Source organism: Eschrichtius robustus, chromosome 13 (genome assembly GCF_028021215.1).
Source record: "Eschrichtius robustus isolate mEscRob2 chromosome 13, mEscRob2.pri, whole genome shotgun sequence".
In the NCBI taxonomy this organism is placed as follows: domain Eukaryota; kingdom Metazoa; phylum Chordata; class Mammalia; order Artiodactyla; family Eschrichtiidae; genus Eschrichtius; species Eschrichtius robustus.
This window is the reverse complement of record NC_090836.1, coordinates 41,565,648-41,577,299: the sequence shown is the minus strand read 5'-3', so window position 1 is coordinate 41,577,299 and position 11,652 is coordinate 41,565,648. Positions and strand designations below refer to the sequence as shown.

Below are 11,652 nucleotides of genomic sequence, written 5' to 3'. Positions count from 1 at the left end.
AGTAAGATATAAGAATGCTGGATCTTGTCTCGGGAACCCACAAGCAGCTAAACCTTAATCACTCTGCCTCAGATTCACCACTTCCTGTCTGTTGGTTGAATTCTTACTTCTTTTTGGAGATATAATGATTTTTTTCATCATCATGCATTCTTCACATTTCTGTGGATCCTGGAATAAATTTCAAATATGAAGTCCTGGGACTTCCCCGGTGGTCCAGTGGTTGAGACGCGCGAGTTAGATCCCTGGTCGGGGAACTAGGATCCCGCATGCTGCATGGTGTGGCCAAAAGAAAAAAAAAAAAGAAAAAAAAAAAATATATATGCGAAGTCCTGCTATACTAGCGCCTTCAAACCCACAAAGCCTTAACAAAACCTAGTTCTTCCAAATAAAGGCCTTGCTTTCAAAATATTACTAAATCATGATATACCTATAATAACAGAATACTCTGTAGATGAAAAATAAAAATAATGAGGATACTCTCCAGGTGTTGATATGGAAAGATATCCAGCATATACTGACAAGTGAAAAAAGCAAGGTACAGAACAGCATGCACTATAGTTTGCTACTACCCTTTTGTATGTAAGAACAGAGTGAAATAAGAATAAACAGACTGATCAATTGATATTTGTATTTTCATAAAGAAACCATAAGTATTCACAACAAATAATACAAATGCTTATCAATAGGGGGCAGAGGGGAGGAATGGGATGATTGGGCACATGGGTGTGTATTAGTGAGGATTCTCCAGAGAAACAGAACTGGTGGTGGGGTGGGAATGAGGGTGGGGAGAGAAAGAGAGAGAGAGATTTTTTGGCTATAGAGGCTGAGAAGTCTCACTCTGCTGTCCATCTGCAAGCTGGAGACCCAGGAAAGCCAGTGATGTAGTTCAAAGGCTGGAGAGCTAATGATGCAGATTCCTGTTTGGACCCGAAGCCTGAGAACCAGGAGCACAAAGGACAGGAGGAGATCCCACTTCAGTCACTAGTCAGGCAGAGAGTGAATTCAACCATCCTCTGCCTTTTTGTTCTATTCAGGCCCTCAACAGATTGGATGATGCCCACTCATATTAGGGAGGGCCATCTGCTTTACTCAGTCCACCAATTCAAATGCTAATCTCTTCCAGAAAAGTCCTCACAGACACACCCAGAAATAATATTTAACCAGTTATCTTAGCATCCTGTGGCCCAGTCAAGTTGACACATAAAATTAACCATTGCAGGGTAGGAGCAAAACTTCTCAATATATCTTTTTATCACTTCAATTTTTGAATCACAGAAATTTTTACCTATTGAAAAATGTGTTTAAGTTTTATTTTCTAGTCTATTGTTTTTATTATATGTTTTTAAAAATCCATTCAGATATTCAGTTATCTTCCCAGTGACTCTAGTCTACCTTGTCTTCTCTTTCACAATGGTGACCAGTAGTTTTAGCAGAACACTGATCCTGAATAAATCCAACTCTCCACCTATTTCATACCTCACCTGAGCAGCTGAACCGGACTAGAGAAAAACATAACCAGGATGACTGATCTCATTTTATATATATTTACAACTACAAATGTCTAAAAAGCCTACTATACCTTCAACAATACCTGGAAATTCTACTCTATTTCCCTAGTTAATTTACTCTCAGAGATGACTAATTTATATATTTTCTCTCCTCAAACCTCCAACATTCCCTCCCCAATCCTCACATTTAGCCAATGACCTCTCCCCTCCTCATTTCATTTTTAAAAAAAGAAAAGAAAAATAAATTCAGAAGAAAAATTCCACAAGGTCCCACCACCATGTCAGTTATGAATTACAAACAGCTGCAAATAACAGACAGACAGACACACATACACACACACACACACACACACACACAGGGAAAAAAAGGAAAAAATCAGTGAGGCATAAACAAATTGTTTTATTTTCTCCCATAATGAGAAGTGCAGAGGTAGGCAAGCCACGGTTTATGTGGTAGCTCCACAGTGTCATCAGGGATCTAGATTCCATTTTCCTCCATCCTTAGCAATGGCTTAAGATCACTTTATTATCATAGATGGTTGCTAGAACTCCAGTCATCATGTCCACATTCTAAGCAAGATAAAGAGAAAGGGCCAAAGACATACACCAGCTCAGTTAATCCCGTTTCTCAGAAAACCCACCAAACAACTTCCACTAACAACTTACCAGAACTTAGTCACATGGATGCCCATGGAGTAGCTGGAACAGAAGCTCAGCACCCTGCTCTCAACAAAATCAAGGTTCTGTTCTTATTAAGGAATAGGGGGAGAAAGAGGAGAAATTACCTTTACTCTCTTAAAGCAAAATTTCTCAAAAGAGGTTATTATTCCATTTTCTCCACTTCCTCACCTTGCATTCTCTCTTGAACCCACCCCAATCAGGCCTTCATTCATCCCTACTGTTGCACTGAAGCCACTCTTGCCCAAGTCACCAGTGACCTCCACAATGCCAAATCTACTAGCCAGTTCTCAGACTTCATCTTAACCAGACTACCAGAAAAAGTTGACACCGTTATCACTTTCCTGCTTGAAACACTTTCTTCATTTGGTTTCCAGAACATCACACTCTTCATGATTTTCTTTCTGCACCACTATCTGGTCCTTCTCACTTTCAATTACTGGATCCTTTTCCTAATTTTTAAAAGCTGAAGTGCTCCAGGATTTAGTCCTCGGACCTCTCTTTTCTCTTTTTTCTTTTTTTTTTTTGTCTGCGTCGGGTCTTCATTGTGGCATGCGGGATCTGTTGTTGTTGTTGGGGCATGTGGGCTCTTCCTTGAGGCGCGTGGGCTTCTCTCTAGTTGTGGTGTGCGGGTTTTCTCTCTCTGGTTGTGGCGTGCGGGTTTTCTCTCTCTAGTTGTGGCGTGTGGGCTCCAGAGCGCGTGGGCTCTGTAGTTTGCAGTATGAGGGCTCTCTAGTTGAGGCACGCAGGCTCAGTAGTTGTGGCTCGTGGGCTCTAGAGTGCAGGCTCAGTAGTTGTGGCACACGGGCTTTAGTTGCCCCTCAGCATGTGGAATCTTAGTTCCCCGACCAGGGCTCGAACCCGCATCCCCTGCAGATTCTTTACCACTGGACCACCAGGGTAGTCCCGTTGGCTTCTTTTAATCTACTTTCTTCCTAGGTGACCTCATCCAGTTTCTATTCTGATGATTCCTAAATTTATCTCCAATGTGACTTCTCTGAACTTTAGCTTTCTGCCTAATCATCATCTCTATACTGCATCTCAAACTTAACATCCAAAACTGAACTTTTGATTCCCTCCATTTCCCTATACTGTTCCTCCTTCAGTATTCCCCAGTGTTGCTCAGGGCCAAACCCTTGGGCTCAGGATTGATGTCTCTCTTTCTTTCTCACCCTCCATTCAATGCATTAATAATAAATCCTGTCAGCATCACCTTCAAAATATCAGTACATCCAAAAACCCACCACTTTGAACCACCTCCCCCACTGACTGGCTCACCCTGGTCCAAGCAACTATCACATTTTATCTGCATTACTGCATTCCCTTCCAGCTCATATTCCTTACTCCACTCCTAACCTCCTATGATTTATTCTCACAGCAGCCAGAACAAGCCTTTTAAGATAGAATATGTCACATCTTTGCTCAAAACTATGTAATGGATTCCCATGATTTTTAGAATAAAACACAGTCTTTCTATGGCTAACATGAAAGACCCTAACATGATCTAGACTATTTACATGGCTACTTCTCTGAGCTCATGTCATAACTCTCCCTCTTACTCTGCTCTGGTCTCATTGACCTTACTGATGTTGCTTAAAAAAGACATACACCCTCAACCTCACAGCTTTTGTACTTATGTTCCCTTTGCTTGAAATGCCCATTCTGTCACTTATTCAGGTCTTTGTTCAAGTAACTACCTCGTCAGGGACTTCCCTGATGGCGCAGTGGGTAAGACTCCGAGCTCCCAATGCAAGGGGCCTGGGTTTGACCCCTGGTCAGGGAACTAGATCCCATATGCATGCCACAACTAAGAGTTCGCATGCCACAACTAAGGAGCCCACATGCTGCAACTAAGGAGCTGGTGAGCTGCAACTAAGAAGCCTACCTGCTGCAACTAAGACCTGGCACAACCAAATAAATAAATAAATTTAAAAAACAACAACAACAACAAAAACCCCTACCTCTTCAGAGAGGCCTTCTCAGATTACTCTATCTAAAATAGCACCCCTCTGTAACTTCAGTCTCTTTTCCAGACTTATTTTTCTTCATAGCACCTATTAGTACCTGATACTATATTTCATATTGCTTTGGATATGTTCATTTTCTTTCTCCTCCCTAGAATATAAACTCCATGAGGAAAGGACATATTTTATTCATTGTTATATCTACCCAACACTTAAAAGGAGTACCTGCCATAGTAGGCTCTCAATAAATATTGTCTAATAAATAAATAAAAATAGAAGCCATATTGTTTTCTACATACACACAGTGGACACTTTCCAGTCTTTATCCTACTTAACCTCTCTACAGCATTTGACATTGCACCACTTCTCCATCTTGAAACTCTCTCTTTCCTTGGATTGTGAGAGTCCCCCAGTTCTCCCTCTCTGATCATTGCTTCTCAGACTCCTTTTATAGAATCCTTTTCTCTACTTCAAATATGGTCATTCTTCAGATTCCCTACTAAAGCCAGGTTCTCTATTAAGACCATGACTCTCCTAGCTCTACATATCCCCCCTGAGTGGTCTTAACCATTCTCATGACTTAACTATCATCTTTATGTTGAAAACTTTTCAAATCTATATATCTCTCTCCTCTCTTCATACCTGCATATATGACTGACTAATGGATATCTCCAGGTATATGTACCACAAACACTTAAACCTCAAAATGTGTCTAAAGCTAAACTGTTAGCTTCCCCTGTGTCCCTTCTTCAGTTCCCACCTACTTCTTCCTTCAGGATTCTGATCTCATTGAAAAATACCACCATTCAACCAGTTATTTAAACCAAAAATCTGAAAATTAACCTTCATTTCTCAGTTTTCTTCACATCCTATATCCAATCAATCACCAAGTTCAACATTTCAACAACAAATTACATATTAAGCACCTACTATGTAGTAATACATCTGGAGAAAGGTGGTTTTAAGGTTGGCTAAGCAGCTTCACAATGTGAGAGCACTGAGCTGGCATCTCTGATTCTCTTTGCATTAAGACCCTCAGGGTCTTAAGTTGGTTCCAGGCATCATACCTTCACAGAACATCTCCAAAAGCAGAAAGCAAGGGATAGGAGTGAAACAAGAGACCTTTCCTCAGGATGCAATCTTTTTCGATTAGGGAGAAAAAACATTCCCAGAAACACCCTTTGGCCAGAACTGGGTCCAAATATGAAGGAGACTGAAAAGCAAGTATCTGGCAAAGGGAAACAAGGGTCCCTCAATCCCTGGGATTGAGCACGTGCATACGCTTAAAAAAAAAAAAAGAAGAGGGTTATCTTGGCAAAGAATAATGGAAAAAAGTGTTTTTGGGGAGGGCAATCAAAACTGATTTCCACAAAAACAGGCATGGAGCCTGCATTCTAATTAGGGAGAAATTTTAAACAAGTAAATAAATATACAAACAAAGTAATTTCATATTCTATAAGTGCTATGAAATAAGATGATGTGATAAAAAGTAATAGGCATATTTTGAAGATAAAGCTGATAGAATTTACTAATGGAACTGAATGTGACAGCATGATAAAAAGATGATTCCAACTTCGGGTCTCTCCTCGCGGTTGAGGCACAGAGTATGAACTGCAGCAGGGGCCAGTCAAGGTAGGACAGGCATTTGGAAAGTTTCTTCCCCTCTTTGACCAAGTATTAGTTGAAAGGAGCACAGCCAAAACTGTAACCAAAGGAGGGATTATGCTTCCAGAAAAATCTCAAGGAAAATTATTGCAAGCAACAGTAGTAGCTATTGGATGGGGCTCTAAAGGAAACCAGTTAGCATGAAAGTTGGAGATAAAGTCCTTCTCCCAGAATGTGGAGGCGTTAAAGTAGATCTAGACAGCAAGGATTATTTCTTATTTAGAGATGGTGACATTCTTGGAAAGTATGTAGACTGAAATAAATCACTATTGAAGTGGCATAGCGTGAAGCCACCCATTCCATGGAAGTTCTGAAATCTTTCAATTTCCATGTCTCCCTTTTATAATAAACTAATGATATCCAAACTAATGACATCCAGTGTCTCTAAAATTCAGTTTCACTGCACTGATTTAAACATTTCCAAATGAAAACATAAATAAAGAAAAAACAAACAAACAGGGGCTTCCCTGGTGGCGCAGTGGTTGGGAATCTGCCTGCTAATGCAGGGGACACGGGTTCGAGCCCTGGTCTGGGAAGATCCCACATGCCGCGGAGCAACTAGGCCCGTGAGCCACAACTACTGAGCCTGCGCGTCTGGAGCCTGTGCTCCGCAACAAGAGAGGCCGTGACAGTGAGAGGCCCGCGCGCCGTGATGAAGAGTGACCCCCGCTTGCCACAACTAGAGAAAGCCCTCGTACAGAAACGAAGACCCAACACAGCAAAAATAAATAAATAAATTAATTAATTTAAAAAAATAATAATAAAAAAGAAAACAAAACAAACAAACAAAACTCCAAACAGGGAATTCCCTGGCGGTCCAGTGGTTAGGGCTCCACGCTTCCACTGCAGGGGGCACGGGTTCGATCCCCGGTCTGGAACTAAGATCTCGCATACCGCGGGGCCAAAACAACAACAACAACAACGAAACTCCAAACAAACAAAAAAGATGATTCCAAGCTAATACTGATTTCCGTCCATAAATGAAGCTTGAGAAAGATAATAAAGGGTCTAAAGTCATACCACTATTAACTGATAAAGTCAGAATTGAAATTAGTACTATCTGAAATCAAAGCACATTTTCTTTCCCCTATACATCTATCTGTGAAAAAAACAGAACGCAAAATGGCATATATAAATTTATAACAATGTAATAAATAAGAATAAAAGGCCAAATGTTTGAAAATAGTTGATGCTTGGTGAGTTGTTTCTATTTATTATTTTTGTCTTTCTTTATAGAGCTGGTTAAATGAACAAAATACTTTGTGAAGTTTTGTGTCTAAACCACAAAATGGAACTATCAAAAATGTTACTGACTGTTAGAACAGTAGCAAATGGCCAGGATATTAAGTAGGAAAGATGGGAGGCTCAAATACCAACACAGGGTTTTCCCACTACATCAAAGACTCAAAGCAAATAGTTACAGGCCTTGAAACAGTCTGACAAATGAAAGACCTATACAATCAGTTAAAATGTTAAGGGCTTCCCTGGTGGCACAGTGGTTAAGAATCCGCCTGCCAATGCAGGGGACATGGGTTTGAGCCATGGCCCGGGAAGAGCCCACATGCCGCGGAACAACTAAGCCCGTGCGCCACAACTACTGAGCCTGCGGTCTGGAGCCTGCGAGCCACAGCTACTGAGCCCGCATGCCACAACTGCTGAAGCCCGGGCGCCTAGAGCCCGTGCTCCACAACAACAGAAGCCACCCTCAATGAGAAGCCCACGCGCCACAACGAAGAGTAGCCCCCGCTCACGGCAACTAGAGAAAGCCTGTGCACAGCAACGAAGACCCAACACAGACAAAAATAAATAAATTAAAATAAATTTTAAAATGATAATAAATAAAATGTTAAGACAGTGGATAATACTGTGTTTCTATTCCAGCAATAGATAACTACTATTTAGTTGTTAAATACAGACAAAGTGTATACATCTATATATAATATACATAAATAGACCCATGTAAGTTTAATATGGGTAAAACAAAAAGTCAGACTTCCCTCTCAGGTACTATAAGAGGTAGCAAAATAAACTACCTTAGCATTATTCAATATTTTTCTTGCATAAAGATACCAGACTAAATTATATTTAAAGGTCCCTTATGGGTCTATTACTCTCCGAAATGTAAGGTATCATCAGGGACCTAAAAAAACCTCAAATACTTCCTCATTCACAACAGGGGAATTCACAGATAACAAGGCTAGCAAAGCTAATGGTTTTAGAAAGGTACCTGAGGAAACACATAGGCCTACAGGAGAAATTCTCTGCAGTGAAAGCTCTAAGGTTCTGCAGAGCTAGGAGGAGGGAGGTGCCTACTTTCAAATGGCTTTCATCCAGAGCAGACAGCAAAATAGAGTTCAGCAGTGTGGTTCCCTAACATTCATTTTTCCAGTCAAGGCAAGCTAATTATTTTCCACCTTCTTTTAAGAATAAGGGAGATAATATTCAAATATATTCCTGTCTCCAATGACCCAGTTTGGGAAACGTGTACAAATTTGGATCTTGGGACTTCCCTGGTGGTCCAGTGGTTAAGAATCCTCCTTCCAATGCAAGGGATGCAGGTTCGATCCCTGGTTGGGGAAACTAAGATCCCACATGCCGCGGGGCAACTAAGCCCGACACGCCACAACTAGAGAGCCCACGCACTCTGGAGCCCGCATGCCAAAACTAGAGAAGCCCGCACACCACAGCGAAAGATCCCACGTGCCACAACTAAGAGACCTAACACAGCCAAAAACTTAAAAAAAAGAAAAAAAAAAAAGAATAAAACAAATTTGGATCTTGACTTGAAAACCTTTTAACATAACTACAAAAATATTTATTAGAAATAAATAAGAGCCTCCTAGTTTGCATTCCAGGTGTGTATATATATATATATATATATATATATATACATAAAAAATATACATGTTTATATATATATACTACACACATATTAACAGTGTAAGCTTGTTATTTGTCTGATATGAAGGGTGAAAGCTTTACCAAATGCAAATAAGAAAATAGCTGACTATGAACTATGAATTTTTACAGTCTGTGTTTACCTTTTTTGTTACTAATACACTATCACTGGGGGGATATTTTCAGTAGTGTAGTAACAGGAATAGGTTTCTGCTAGGTCCATTTTAAAGCCACACTTTAACCCTAACTAACCACCTTATGTATTTCCAAGGGATAACAATGAATTTTATGGTTTGGGAATAGATTTTCCTGAAAGAAAGAGAAAAAACAAAACAAAACAAAAAAACTAGTCTATTCACTCTATTCTGGGCCTCCTAGCACTAAGCTATAACTTGTTAATCCACCTTGACTTAGGAACAGAAAGCAGTTATTATATAGACAGTTTACAATGATGGTTGCCAGAGAGGAGAGGGGTTCAGGGCATGGACAAAATAGGTAAAGGGGATTAAGAGGCACAAACTTCCAGTTATAAGTCATGGGGATGTAATATGCAGAACTGGCAATTTAGTCAATGATACTGTAATAACTTTAACTGGTAACAGATGGTAACTAGACTTATCAATGTGATTATCTCATAATGTGAAATAAAATAAACCTCATTTTATTTATTTATTTATTTATTTATGGCTGCGTTGGGTCTTTGTTGCTGCACATGGGCTTTCTCTAGTTGCGGAGAGCGGGGGCTACCCTTCGTTGCGGTGCGTGGGCTTCTCGCTGCGGTGCGCGGGCTTCTCATTGCGGTGGCTTCTCTTGTTGCGGAGCACAGGCTCTAGGCACGCGGGCTCAGTAGTTGTGGCTCGTGGGCTCTAGAACTCAGGCTCAGTAGTTGTGGTGCACGGGCTTAGCTGCTCCGCGGCATGTGGGTTCTTCCCGGAAGAAGGCTTGAACCTGTGTCCCCTGCATTGGCAGGCGGATTCTTAACCACTGCACCACCAGGGAACTCCGGAAACCTCATTTTAAATGGAGTCGGGAAACCCTGAAGTCCTGGGGAGCTCTCATGTAGTACCGTTCTTTTTTTTTTTTGTAAGTACCGTCCTTGAAGCCTGCATAACCAGCATGAAGAAGGAAGATTGAAATGTTACTTTTCTTCTGGTGCAAGTGAGGAATTTTATCTCCTGCTTTAAAAAAAAAAGAAAAAGGGAAGATCTCTCCCCATACCAGCAACAACGATCTATCCACTACTTGCAGCCAATGAAAAACAGTCACAACCTTGAACTCTCCAATGAACTTTTCTTCAAAACAACCCTCCCCAATTTCCTCCTAAAACCTAATAAAAGCCAGCCACGCTCCTTTGTTCTTTGGGCTTGCCTGTGATTCCCTACAGCCTGTCTGTTCCAAATTGCAATTCTCTGCTATTCCCAAATAAACCTATTTTGCTGGTAAAATAACTGGCTGCTTTATTTTTGAGATTGACATTACTTGGTGATCTGAAGTGGGATCCAAAGAAGACCCCCAACAACTCCAATGCTGGTGTGCAAACGGTGCCAGTACCCATAGAGCCCATTGAGCTCACTCCTTTCTCACCAACCCTGGAGTTTGAGGGTAAGTCTCTTCTGGATCTGAGCTCCACATTCTTTGCATTTTGAGTTCTCTGTCTTTATTTAAGATTTTTTTTTTTTTAAATAAATGTATTTATTATTTATTTATTTATTGTTGGCTGCGTTGGGTCTTCGTTTCTGTGCGAGGGCTTTCTCTAGTTGCGGCAAGCGGGGGCCACTCTTCATTGCGGTGCGCGGGCCTGTCACTGTCGCGGCCTCTCTGGTTGCGGAGCACAGGCTCCAGACGCGCAGGCTCAGTAGTTGTGGCTCACGGGCTTAGTTGCTCCGCGGCATGTGGGATCTTCCCGGACCAGGGATCGAACCCGTGTCCCCTGCATTGGCAGGCAGATTCTCAACCACTGCGCCACCAGGGAAGCCTAAGATCTGTTTTTATGAAGCTTCCTGGTAAGTCACCCATTTTGTTCAAAATGGGGGAAAACACATGATTCCCAGTGTTTTAGAACAGCTGTTGGAAAAAAGGGCCCTCATAATTAAGATGTTTTAGGGAATCAAAGGCAAGAAAGGTTTCACCTGGTCCTTGACCAGGCTCTTGTGCCTTTCTGGAAAAACAGGTGAACTTCTGGATAAGTTGGAATTGCAATGGCCATTCTGGGGAACTTACGTTTTAGATAAGTCCACCTGAAGGGGCACCCTTAAAAGAGAGGATCCCAAATCTCTCAGAGACACTGGAATGCATTATTTGATTGTTATGCAGAAGCTTTTAAAAAACAAAATGACTTACAGTATGCAAATAAAAAAATTTTTAGTAAAAAACTGGCCATCTGAGGGACTTCCCTGGCAGTCCAGTGGTTACGATTCCAGGCTTCCACTGCAGGGGCACAGGTTCGATCCCTGGTCAGGGGAACTAAGATCCCACATGTGGCGCTGCATGGCCAAAAAATTTGTTACTTTAATTAAAAAATAAAACTGGTCATCTGAGCAAGTAACCTTAACTTATTCCATCTGCCAGAAACACAATTTGGATCCAACTATTCCTTTGAGTTTTATACCTAAGACATGGTTAATTTTTTTTTTTTGGGGGGGGGGAGGCCATGCCGCACAGCTTTTGGGATCTTAGTTCCCCGACCAGGGATTGAACCTAGGCCCTCAGCAGTAAAAGAATGGAGTCCTAACCACTGGACCGCCAGGGAATTCCTTATGGCCAATTTTTTAAAAAACAAAAGCTATCAGGACTTTCCTGGTGGTGCAGTGGTTAAGAATCCGCCTGCCAATGCAGGGGATGCAGGTTCGATCCCTGGTCTGGGAAGATCCCATATGCCGCGCACCACAACTACTGAGCCTGAGTTCTAGAGCCCACGAGCCACAACTACTGAGCCCACA

The 11,652-nt window shown here is 41.5% G+C and overlaps 1 pseudogene; it reads left to right on the top strand.

The window, feature by feature from the left end:
* Positions 1-266: 266 nt before the first annotated feature.
* On the top strand, positions 267-6,072 carry LOC137775793 (10 kDa heat shock protein, mitochondrial pseudogene; annotated as a pseudogene).
* The last annotated feature ends 5,580 nt before the right edge of the window (positions 6,073-11,652 follow it).